The sequence below is a fragment of the Neopelma chrysocephalum genome, unplaced genomic scaffold (genome assembly GCF_003984885.1).
Source record: "Neopelma chrysocephalum unplaced genomic scaffold, ASM398488v2 Primary Assembly neopelma1_69, whole genome shotgun sequence".
NCBI lineage: Eukaryota > Metazoa > Chordata > Aves > Passeriformes > Pipridae > Neopelma > Neopelma chrysocephalum.
The window spans coordinates 9,166,973-9,180,146 of NW_020897729.1; the positions used below are offsets into that span (position 1 = coordinate 9,166,973).

General features: G+C 38.0%; 1 long non-coding RNA gene across 1 annotated transcript; it reads right to left on the minus strand.

Moving 5' to 3' along the window:
• Positions 1 to 1,697: 1,697 nt before the first annotated feature.
• LOC113968881 lies at positions 1,698 to 8,468 on the minus strand. The gene is made up of 3 exons (XR_003534666.1): positions 8,325 to 8,468; positions 2,919 to 2,987; positions 1,698 to 1,743 (listed from the first exon to the last, which is right to left on the minus strand). It is a non-coding gene; the product is annotated as an uncharacterized LOC113968881 (long non-coding RNA).
• Between the last annotated feature and the right edge of the window lie 4,706 nt (positions 8,469 to 13,174).

Consider the following 13,174-nt stretch of genomic DNA (forward strand, 5'->3'; position numbering starts at 1 on the left):
TATAATCAAAGCAAAGGTTGTTACTGTTGTGCCAATTCCCATAAATCAGCAACCTTGTCTGACATGTGCAGCTCATCCTGCACATCTGGGTTTTGTTGTTTGGTTGTGATTTTTTTGTTGTTTTTTGTTTGGTTGTTTGTTTGTTGGGGGTTATTGGTTGTTTGTTTTCCCCCCTGAGAAATAAAGTTCATCTGTATTGGACATTTCAACTAACTACTTATGTCTCTGTTTTCTGGAGAGCCCATAATAATGTCCCATCAAATTAAAGTTTCACGAGCTCTTTTTATGCCCTGTCATTAACTGATTTGGGAAACAAATATTTATGAGGTCTGTTTGGTTTCCACATGTTTGTCTGGGAAATGGGGCAGCTGGGAGAAATCTCCTGCCAGGACCACTGGTGCTGTCCAGGAATGATTCCCTTCTGCTCCCAGCACAGCCCTGATGGCACATGGGGCTGGACCTTTAGTGGTTACTGGAATTTTCTGCTTCCAAACATCCCTTTCCCAGGTATTCCACTTCCCAATCTATCTAATATTCTTTCCACAGAAAAAAGCCTTCAGAAAAATACGTCCTTTACCTGTGGGTTTGCATTGAGCAGCTGGAAAACGTGGACTTGGAAAAAAAAAGCCAAAATCTAGAATTTTTTCTTCCCTCCCCTAAATCCAGGCCAAACAGCAATTTATGGGAAAAGTTAACACTGATATTGGCTTCCTAGGAAACACAAGATGGTAAAACTAGAAGTGATCGTCCCTTAAATTCTGGAAATATCATTAATTCCATAGGCAGGAGGAGGTAGTGCCTGTTATTGTGGTAGGTTTTGGTGAAGTAAAGGCCAAATATTTATCCTGGTGTTACACTAGTTCACAAAATGCATATTTGCAAGGCTTTTGGTCATGGCATTTCACATCCAACTGTTTGCATAAAGGAGCTGGAGACTTGAATTTCCATCTCTGCCATCGGGAGTCACAAACGTAACTTGTCCGAGGAATTTCATAGCCATAAACTTTTATATCTGTGAAGGAAAAGCTGGTCAGGAGGTGAATCCAACTGCAAGAGGAATGCAGAAGTGGTGACCAGTGCACCAGGCTGGCTGCTTGACTGCACTTAATTTCCTTTGTGAGACTTGAGGCAGTTAAAGCAAATCCCAGCCTGAGAAGTCGCTGCTGCTCTCGCTGCTGGAATTCTGGAACGTCAGTTCTGCCTTTTATGAGCTCCCACATAAATCTCGACGAATCCACCATGAAGAAAATGAATTGCAGTCTCCAAAGTTCTCTCATTTCGCTTTCTATTGAACCGCTACCTAGTTCTAAATTTTTTTTTCCTCTCGTACCTAAGCGAAAATGTTTTCTCTAAACAGTTTTAAGTGTTTAAAAGAATATGTCATTTTGTACTTCCTAAACCGCTTTTCTGTCAGGAAAAGAATAGGAGAGGTCCACAGAGATTAAGGATTCAATTTAAAAGTAATCAAATACTCATTTTTCTTATGAATATTTAGACCAGTGACTTACCAGAGCTCACACCTGAATCTGTCAAGTTCTGGGTTTATTTTCCTGGAGTCAAGGACCATCATTTTCTCCTGTCTCTGTTCCTACACAGGATTTTTTTTTTTATGCTCTGACTGCTCAGTATGATCCAGAAACATCTGTTGCAGCTGCTTTGAGCACGAGCAGAACCAAAGGTCTCTGATTCAGGAGCAGCAGGAAAACTGGTAAACCCCTCAAATCTCTCCATCACTTTGCAGCCCTCAAAAGCAAATGGAAATTCAGAGAGAGGGAGGCCCAGCAAGAGCATTTTCTCTCTAGAAAAGGCAGTAGAGATTCAAAATGAAGTTATTCTGCAAAGCTGATGTTGCAATTTGTCACACACGATGCCCTCGAGCCACGCCCAGCTCGTTCCAGTTTACAACTGGAGCTTTTCCTTCTTTTTATCCCAAGAGGTATTTTTTGAATAACAACAAACCACACAATGCAACTGGGTGAAATTTGAAATTTATTCCTTTACTGCAATGGAAACTTTTATTTTTTTTTTCCTTAAATCCCCACCTTCTTTGCCAGTGGTGGTTACTGGATCCTCAGTTCCTCTGCTGTTCCTACAAGTGTTGAAGGATTGCTTTGTCTCCAGCTGCTGGGAGCTCTTTTCTTCCTAACAAATGTCAAGAGCTGTTTTGCTAATTCCTCTCCTGCGTGTCATCCCTCCTCATTAATTCTCCCAATGACAATGACATCTTTTCCAGAGACACTTCCCCCCCTCGAGCTGCCACCTTATTTATTTCTTCCTCTGCCTTGCCTTGAGGAACATGATAAACTTGAAGACAGTGCAGAAGGTTTCTCAATTTGTTTAGGTTTCCTGGTACAGTTGTGTAGGTCTGGCCAAAGCAGGTACAAATCTCTCTGTTATTATTTTTTTTTTCTTTAAATAAAGCTATTTTTCTTAAACATACATATAGCACTGTAATGATTGAATAAAATTAGTTTGGTAAAATGAAATTAATTTATTTTATAGGGTCCCTTCAGACTATCCAGTCTGACCTCTAAAGAGCAGAGCCAACAGCTTTGACTCAACGCTGTAGAGCTACACTTGGTCTATCATGAAAATACCTGATGTTGACTTAGAGAATTCAAGAAATGAAAAGCCTTTAACACCCCTCAATTAACAACTAATAAATGCTGCTGTTGAGACTGAATACCTTTAAATCCTCCTCACCCAAATTGTAGAGTTTTGTCGAAATATTTTTATTAGGTTTTTCCACACAGTTTACCTTAAGCTGAACATTTCTTCTCTTTCTGGACCTCGTCCTGTAATAATTTCCCCTGTTATGAGAATTTCTGCTGTTGCTGGTTTTAATCTTTTCTATTGCTCTGTTCCCTCTCCGAGGAAACACAGTTTTTCTGTGGCCTGTTGCTCCCTTACTTACTCACCTTTCTTTAAATAAATATTTGCTTTTCACTTCTTCTTTCATGAGGTGCTTCTTGTAAGAGGAATGCACACTATAAAGCAAGAAAATAAAAATTAATGCATGCTCAATCTTCTTCAAAGGTCAGGAAGGATCCAATAAAAGCTGATGGGAGCCGGGTGTGTGATTTACCTGTCTGGAAAATCCTGGCCACAGGCAATATTATTATCTATTAGGAAACAGTAACATGAGTCAGATCCTTTCCACCACACAGGAAGATTTTTGCCAACTCAAAGACCACAGGAGAAAAAGCATTTAGTAAAAGAAAATAAACCCCAGAAGTATCTCAAGTCTTATCTTGGAGTCTGTGAGTCAGAGACAACAAAAGCTCTGAAGATAGAATGATTTGTACCGGATGGGAAATAATTCAGCTTAATGAAAATCAAAAAAAGAGGAGGTGATATGGACTTCAGAGTATTTGAATAGATGCTTTTAAAAGAAATAAAATTTATGTACTACAAGGAAAGGTTATGAATACAATTAGGAGGAGGCAGCAGTTGGAAGGAAAAAGAATGGTTAAAGGAAAATAAGAGAAGGCATGAAAATAAATATCTAGCAGGTGTGCAAAGGTTTATCATATGTTCTTATCTCCTCCATTAGGACTAGAAATAGTACCAAATCCCCAGAAATGTATTGAAATAATTATTCACTCAAAATGTTAACTTCTAGAAAAGATGTTGGTTTGCACATCCATTTCAATCAGTTTGCAATATTGTTGAAAATACGTTTGTTGCCATATTATTTTTTTAATATTTAATTATTTTTTTCAAGAGGTGCTTGTTGCTGTATCACTCAATCAAAGATCCTACCAGGCAAGAAAATATTTCTTTTAAATCCTTGGTGTCTGTTTTGCACACTAAACAACGAGGAAATGGCCTCAGGGAAGGTTTAAGTTGAATATTAGGGAAAATTTCTTCATGGAAAGGGTTGTAAAGCCTTGGAACAGGCTGCCCAGGGAAGGTGTGGAGTCACCATTCCTAAAGTGTTGGAAAAATGTGTGGATGTGGCACTTGAGGACGTGGTTAATCAGTGAACATGGTGGTGGTGGATGGTTGGACTTGAGGATCCTAAAGGTCTTTTCCAGCTTTAATGAAACTTCAGTTTGAGTGTGTTGGTGAGGATGAGATTCCAACAGATCCATGGAATACCTCAGAGAAGCTTTTGTTTGTATCCCTCAGGTAAATGGGAGCTGATCTGTTTGGCATCAGCTTCGCTGCACCTCTTAATTTACATCACAGCTTCATGCCTGGAAGTTGAACATTATCTAAACTTCTCTAGAGCCTCCTCTGCAGCATTAATTCACATTTCTCACAAAGGTGCTGAGCAGGTGTTTTTCTCTCCCATAAAATGAATAGTGTGTCATGAAAATGTATTTTCACACTGCATGGAAAAACAGGCTGATGCTGTAAAGTGCTGGGAAGGCACCACAAAGTCTCTTCTGCTCGTGAAAGTGGAAGGAAAATCAAACTGCTGAATATTACAAGATCAACTCTAAAAGGGGAATTCATGATGCTTCTGTTTATTGTCCTAAACAGAGATCCAAGATTCAAAACCTATTCCCCAGTGAGGTCTCCTACCCACACGAGCTGTTTTCAGTAATAAATTAAGTTCTGGCTTATGGAAAAAAAAAAACAATCAACCAAACAAATAGAATTTTTCCATTTGTTTGAAAAACTTCTTGTGTGGTGGCTGTAAAAAAATGCACATTTATAATTATAAGGGTATTACATTACTTAGATCCAGCTAGTTTTAGTTCTTTTATTCAAGGAAGCACAACCTGTTTCAGTTCTTGTGTTCATCTTGCCAAAAAATTAAAAGAGAAGATCAGCATTTTCATCTTTCTCCCCAAAATAGTCTTGTGTGACCAGTCTAGAAGAAAGGTTTTAAAGCCAAAGAGCCTTCAAGACATCCAGAAATTAACTTTATGTCATTAAAAATGTTTACCTGGTTTCCCAGCTGATTCACAGCCCCTGTAATTCAAAGTTAGTCATTCCATGAAGGTTCAGCAGTAAAAGATTTCCTTCTCTAGGACTCCGAAATGTTTTGCTCTGGTGCATTCCAAGAGACACCCTGTGGAAATCTAAGCTTGTTCTTAAAGAAATCAAAAAAAAAAAAATCCCAACTGCAAGGCCACAAATGAACATAAAAAACACCCAAACATACTTTTAGCAAAAAAAAAAAAGAATTAATAAAAAAAATCCTTTGTATTTATGTTGTAAAAGGTCAACTACCTCTGTTCAGCTAATCAGATTTGGGATTCTGAAAATTTTTTTCACTTTTTTATCCATTTAACAATATTTAGAAATAGATCTCTTTTTTGGGGGGAAAAAGAAAACCAACCTTGAAACTGGGATGGTCTTTAAGTACTTCAGCAGAATGATCAAGGACTTCATCATAACACTGTTTGAAATGTGCCCTTATCCACAAAAATTTGCCCAAACCAGCATTTTGTGGGGAAATTTCCAGAAACTTCTGCAATTTTCCAGCAGTAGGTGAATAACCCCATCCCTCAGATTCCTGGGGAAAATTTGCATCAACCTGCAGGGTTTTTTGGGTGAGATTCTAACGCCACATTTACAAAATAAATTCAACACAATCTTCACGTTTGGAGGAAAGGAGAGAGATTTTCCTGCCTTTTAAGCAACTGGGGAAGGTGAGAAACAGCATATCCTTAGGAATATGAAGTGCTGAGATATACAATTAGAAGAGGTGTCAAAAAACTTAATTGAACAATGACATGCTGTCAGCAGCAGCTTAAATGCAATCCCATAATGACACTTGCTATAAACTATGTCAAAGTGAAAAATAGGGGAGAGCTGACGTGTGGAGGGGCTGAGATTCCTGATGGATATTGCTACGGAAGCAAAACAAGTGACAGGAACATAAACTGCAGCACTGATTACCCTGTAATTAAATGGAATTAATAAAGGCTCAAGGTAACAAAACACGGAACAGGACCCATGAAAACAGGGACTAATGTTGACTTGGAAATTCTGCCGTAGGGGTCCAAGATTTAGGAATAACAACTGGTTGCCAGATTTGTGAGCCTTCTGTGAGACAAAGCAGCCAATTCTTGTTTCCTCCACATTTTTCCACTCTCTGTGTCACATCCCATGCAGGTTTATAGCTCCTTTGGGAATTGTGAAGGATTTTGGTGGTGCTTTTCCCTATAGAAATACACATTTCCATCCCCACTCCATGGAGGGCTTTCATTGTCAGTGGGAATAGATTCCTGCTTTTCCCCCTGGCTGTCACACTCCAGCCTAATCTTTAGATTAATAGACCACACATTATTTTAGGAGAGCTCTCCCTGGTTTATTTTAGTGCCATCAACACAGTCAACCACGTGCTGACTTCTCAGCTCAGCATCCCGGGATAAAAAGTGTTTCTTCTCTCCCACACCCTTCATCTTGCAGGAGTTTAATTTCAAACAAATCTGAACAGAAAAAAAAGAATAATGGTGAAACCCAAAATATCATCCATCTGCTTCAAATGCATCAAGGTTTGAACATAGGGTATTGACTATTTCCTACTGTTTATTAATAGATAATAGCAAATGGAATTTGTTAAATAACTTCAAATAACATTGTTAGGAAAAAAAAAATTAGCATTTCTTTCATCAAATGCATTTTCTATTATTTACCAGCTCATAGAGTTAGTTTTAATAAGTAACTTTAATAATTAACTTTAATAAGTTATGCCAACAGTAAATAGTTCACCTTAAATTCTATATTGAATGCAGCAGACCCTTACTAATTCACATTTTGCTAATCCTCACACTTTCTAACACACAAGAACCTCTCCCTTCACCTCCTGTCTCTTTGCAAAGATTTAATATCATAATGTTTCAGTGACTCCTCAGCCTGTTGGAATCTCATTATTTATACAGCATAAATAATTAAACTAGACCCTCTTTTTAAAATTAAATGAGCCGTGGATTTCTGAACTAGTTACCTTAGTTATAAATTGTGCCAGGAGCTGATCCTCTCTCACATGCAATTAAATTGCTCACTGACCTCTTGCACTGAGGCTCCAGAATTAGGGAAGTCACCCAAGCAAGGACAGGCTGGATGGGATGCAATATGGACAGGATGGACAGGGGAGTGCTTATGATTTTTTTTTTCCCACTCCATTTTTTTGGAAGCCAAAAATCACCCTTTTATGGTGAATATGTGTCCAGGTGGTTCTGCTGCTCACTCAGTAAACTCACTGTGCCACAAACTGGGGCTGTGCTCACGTTCTGCACCCAGAGGTACTTGTGGAAACCTCACATTTTTCAGTAAGAAGATACTTTTCCCCTTGCTCTTACTTTCTAGTTGTTAGTCCATCATTTAACAGAGAGGTTGATGCGGAAAATAGTTCCAATAGGTGTCTGTAATTACTATTTTTTAGGTAACTTGTTAAAAAAATATTTTTAATTTATCATCAAGACCATTTCCATGCATATTTTAAAATAATAAAAAAATAAGTATACACCATAAAAAAGTCCCCTGGTCAATGGGCAGTGCCCTCCCACCCAGGGAGGGTGTTTAAATATGCAGGACAAGTTTGAAAATTGAGATGCACGGCCTGTTTTAAACCTCATAGAGGAATTTTTTTCTGAGTTACCTGAATAAATCTCTGCTTAATCCCTGGGTGATGACAGAATTTCTCACCTCTAAGCTTCGTCTGCTAACACCTAGCATTTGGAAATCCTGATTAGCCACACAGCCACAGGAGGGGCAGAACCAAACAACAGGCCAGGTTGGGGAAGCTGTTTGTAGGGAACACAGCTAAATAAATAAAACACAGTGCAGCCACTTGGGCTGGTGTTTGGGACCAAAAAAACATCTTTAAAATAAAAATATCAACCCTAAAGCTCTTTAATGTCTCCTCAGTGCACAGGGCTGAGCATTACTGAATATTGACACTATGAATATACTGCATTTGTGCAGACAAAGCTGCAAATGAATTCAGTTTGCATTACACACGTGTAATTACAATGCCTTGCCCTCTTTATGCATGTGTTAGCTGCAAACAAATGAGATTTGTTTGATGTTTTCCACTGCACCACAGATAAAAGAACCGGAGCAAACAGCAAACCCGTTGCTTTGATCCTGTGTTGAAACACAGGGATGCAGATTAAGGTCTAAATCCAACTTTTCTGATCATAGCACTGCTGAAGGAAGGGTGTGTATCTTGGTTTTTTAATTAATAAATAAAAGGAGGGAGAAGAATCCATTTTTTTCTTGTCAGAAATAATTACTTTCTCGCCTCGTGGTCAGCAGAGGACGTTTTGCCGACAAGGAACCAACAACAAAAACACGCTCACAAAACTCGGAGCAATGTAACACAGTGGCTGCTGCATTTTGAGGGTAGGGAAAAAAACAACCTTCTCCTGTTCCCTGTTGCAGATGGTTCATTGCATTCAATCAGACAAGCACTGATACATTTAAAATTCAAGGGAACAAAAATACAGATGGAGATTTTATTACCTGTTTTTGAGGGAATTCTTGGTCCTCACAGCAATGGCTGCACACCTGAGAAAGCAGAGGGTGAGAAAAATCGGTTTATAAAAAGTGTAGGAACTGTAGCAAATTAAAAGAGCATAAGAAAAAAAAAGCAAACAAAACAAAGAAACCCCCAAATCCTATTACTTTTTTTTTCAATGAAAATGGGATTAAGCTTGAGAGTGCATAAATTTACGCTTATAGAGAAGTGGGAAAACAGACTAAAGAGCAAAAAAGATATGAGGAAAAGATTGCCAGACTACCTTAAGGTTTTAGAAATAATATCTAAGTTAAATGTATAAAACATTTAGAGAAGGAAGGTTTTGTTACCTTCAATTCATTTCAGTACTCTTAGAAGATACTAAAATACATCCAGAATAGAATAACACAATTATTCCGGGAGATCAATGGAAACTTTCTCCATCAGGTTGTTTTAGTCACCTTTGCCTTCTGGATATTGAATGAAACACAAGAAATATATCAGCAAAATAGATATTTTTGAATTTAAAGATCCCCAGTGAAAGAGAGAAAGTTTAAAAGAAAATAACAACAGGCCTTGTAGGAATATTTTAAAAATTATCTACTTCTTCTTTGCTACAAGTTACTCAGCTGTTCCATCCTTCATTTATAGTCACATTTTTTTCAGTTGTTTGGTCACTGAGAACAGAAATGTTTTCTCTTTGCAGTGCCATTCCAGCTCTTGTTTATTCCTCCTGATCCTTTATTTTAAAATAAACCAGCAAATCTCTAATTAAAAAAAGTCAAAATGCGTGATTAATTACAAATCAAGAGTATTCTGAAAGCAGGAAAGAAAATAAACAACTGTGGTAAAGTGAACAGATGGGATTACAAACTGAATTGCCATCATTAGCATTATGAGTCTGATAATTAGTTATTAGAATAACAATACATATTTAATATTAATATGAGATAACACAAGTGTTAATATGGGGACAGGAGAAGAAAATGAACTTGGAAGGTTCTAGTTAAGGATAATTGGAGTTGGACTGCCTGCTAATGTCTGGGATTGACTTGCAAGGCTCTTGTGGAGATAATTCTGATTTTGTGGGCAGACTCCTGATTTTTTAAAGCAGAAAGTGGCCTCAGTTATGTCTTCACGTTGCAGAATTCAGTACAACAAAGAGGATCAGCTACTCCTGAAGTTCCCTTTCAGACAGTCTTATATATGAATAAAACTCTTATAAAATAAAGTTTTATCTTTGCTAATACTGAAGTATGCTGTGCTTGATGTAACTTCCACTGAAACCAGTAGGAGTTTGCTTATTTTGCAGTAATTGAATTAATTAATGGGGATGTTATCATGTTCCCTATGAGTACTGGTGGCTTCTGGAGGCCATTTTCCCCATCCCTCTGCTGGCAAAGCTGTAGAGATCCACTAATTTCAGACCTCTAAGCAGGATCCTGCCACCAAAAACCCATCCTAGCTCATCAGTGCTCCCAGAAAACAGGGGTACCACAGTCCCCAAGTGGAAGTTTGAAGAACTTGAACCCTGACCCCCCATAATTTCAGAAATCTTGTATTTTCTGTCAAGCAACACATGGTTTCTGGTTTATTTGATGAGACTAAATCTGGTTTTATTGTGGAATTCAGGCTTTAAAAACACAGTGCATATAGCAAGAAGATATTTAGAATTATGTGTGTGTTGAAGACTGGCATAACTTGCTTTGAAGAAGATTATGAGCAAGTGGAATGGCCTTTTATTACTGATAAAGGCATTGATCTCCCTAATTCCCAATAAGTACAATAAAGGTGAGGGTATTTAAATGATAAATAAAAACTGAATACAGGGTAAAACAGTGTTTTTCCATAGTTCTTCTAATAAGTTATAGTTTATAGGGGTATAATATTAGGTGTGATAGCTGGGACTGAGCAAATTTAAGTCAAATCAGGGAATTATGATGAGTTTCCAGGTTACACAAAGCAAAAACTGAGCCTAAACTTTGGTATAATAAATAGAAAACTAAAGTCACTCAAAAGATGGGTTATTTTTTTCCTCTTAACTTTGAGTGGTTTTGCTTGGAGAACCAGAGAATTTAATCGAAACAATTGTATAGTTAGTCCCATTTAATGGCTCTTATACAGTCAAATATACATTAAGAAGAAAAATGTCAAGTGCTGATGTGCTGAATCTACTGTACAGGCAACGTTTAATTGCAAAAGGATTTCATTTGGAATGACTGCTATTTCCCTGCCTTCCCAAAATGAACCTCCCAACAAAATAATACCGAGTGTAAGCAAAACTGAAGTTCAAAGATCTAATTTCTAATTCAGGGAGGCATTAAACATATGCTTAACTTTGACCAAATGTGTAAAGCCATTAACTTCCAGGACCATAAAGAAGTGCTTAAAGTTGAATGGGTACTTAGGTTATTATTCACACAGGGTTGCCTTCTTGAATCTTACTCCCCTGCCAGTATTAGCACTTTCTTTAGCAGCTGGTCCCACTGATAACCAAAATAAAACCCCAAAAAATCATGTTCCTGACCATTAAAAGGTGGCAGAACCTGGTTCTCATCCGTACATATGGGTTTAATGTTATATTAGATTTATAATTGCTTTTCTTTTTTTTTTTTGCCTGTATTAAACAGGAGCAGAGGAAAAACTGGGCTGTGCTGCCTGATTGTTAAAGGCAGGCAGGTAGTTGAATATTTGTCCCTGTAGTTAATTGTGAAAGCAAATGAGAAGCTGCCTTTAAAAATCAGGTCTTATGTTTTTGGAGACTCCAAGAAAACAGGAAGCCTGGGCAGGAATCTGACCTAACATAGGCCAGAGTAAAATTGCCTTTTTTTTTTTTTTCAGAAGACTAAACTTAAGAGAAATCCAGGTTTAAAAGCTTGATTTTCAGCCCTAAAAATTTCTCTACTGACATGGACTGGGGAGAATACTATTAAAACCTGAATTTCATACAGAAAAGAGCTAGAACAGTGTCATCGTGGTTAATAAATGGGCTACTAACCTAAACCAGCCTTGAAATAATAGAGCTAATATTAGTTTCTATTTCCACGTATTCTTTACTAATTGAAGGAGATGATGGTTTATTTGAGTTAATTATTTTCTCTCCAATCATCTCAAAATCAGACCTTGAATTTTGTGTTCTGCCACATTTTGACTCCCCCACACCACAGACCAAAATCTTCCCCTTGACTTTCACTTGTTTCTCACAAGCCCGGAATCAATTCCAGCTTATCAGTATCAGACAAACCATGTCTTATCAGGGGAACTGAAAAATCCAGATAAAGTAACAATTTTAGCAAGTTTTGAGACATGTAGCTATTTTAGGCAAGTTACACCCTGTTGGCATTAAATTATTCTTGAGCACTTAGGACTTTTAGTCAAAAATTCCCCCTGGAGATATTAGTTATGTAGGGCTGACTTCCTTGTTTTCAAAACCAAACTGTGCCACAACCTTACAACCTCCCACCACCAAAAACTCCTCTGGGAAAATCTGTGCCCTCCCTCACTTACAAAATAAGGATATTACCTGGATTTCATGTTTTCTGTAATTGTTTCAGTGATTGCTTCAGTCTGTTCTTGGAGAACAGGTAAACAAAGATGGAAAGAAGGAGTTTAAATGTAAAATGTTATGTTGAATTTTGCATTCCTTACGTTCCCCTACTGGGATTTATTGCTCACCACTTGAGTATAACCATAAAATCTCCAACCCCAGATAAAAAGTCAGGAGAGATGTGATTGCCCTGATCCTTTCCTCTCTCTCTCTCTCCAGCTCAGCTTTAGTTACCAGCTGGCCCTTCCCTCCTTGTTTTTTCCAATGAATGAAGTGTTTAAAATCCCAAACCAAACAAACCAAAGAGGCAGTGACATAAAAATCAGGATCATAGCAAGAGGGATGGGAAGAACAGCTGTCCTGCTCAACCTGATGCTCCCACATCCATCTGCAACCTCAACCATCTGCAAAGGGAAAGGAACTGCAGGAAAAAAAACCCTGCAGGAACAAGGGCTGCACTGCTGGGTTTGCAGAGGAGAAAACATCCCAATTCCCCAGCACAAACAACAGGTTTGGAATGTTATCACCCACCAGAGAAGGAGGATTTCCCTGTCAGACCATCACAGGGAATTCTTTATATATTGCAGGGTGAGGGAACTTTCAGCAAGGATTGAGTCACCCCATCCCCAGTCACACACCAGGCACTAATCTAACCTGAGGATTAGCAAAACCAACTAGAAGATTCTATGGGATGAAAATCCTCTAAAAGAAGTTTCTCTGAAGAGGAAAAAAACCCAACTTCTCCACCTGAAACTTTCAGCAAATTGGGCAGGTTCTGAAATCCAACTAATAGAGGATGATACTGAAATAAATTTCCCTGTCCTTTGCCTTTCCAAACTCCGATAAAATCTGTAGCCAAGGCTGCAACCTGATAGAATACACAACTTTTTACAAGAGTAAATATTTTTTGGAGTCCAGAAAAATCTGCATATTAAACCCAGGATAATCCTCTTGGATGTTTGGCAAACCAGCCTAAATTCAAGTCTCTTACCCATTTTGGAAAGGACTTCTGGAAAGACTAATAAAAACACATTTTGCCTCCAAACAAATCCTAGTATGGATTGTCTAGTTATCTGAAAATATGCCTTGCACTTGAACCCTCCTGTGAAGTATTTTGTACCATTTATTTTCCCTGAAGTCTTTATTAGAGCAGACATTTAAGGTTTTTAACAGAATTGACTTTAACTGGAATTTATTGGCAATTC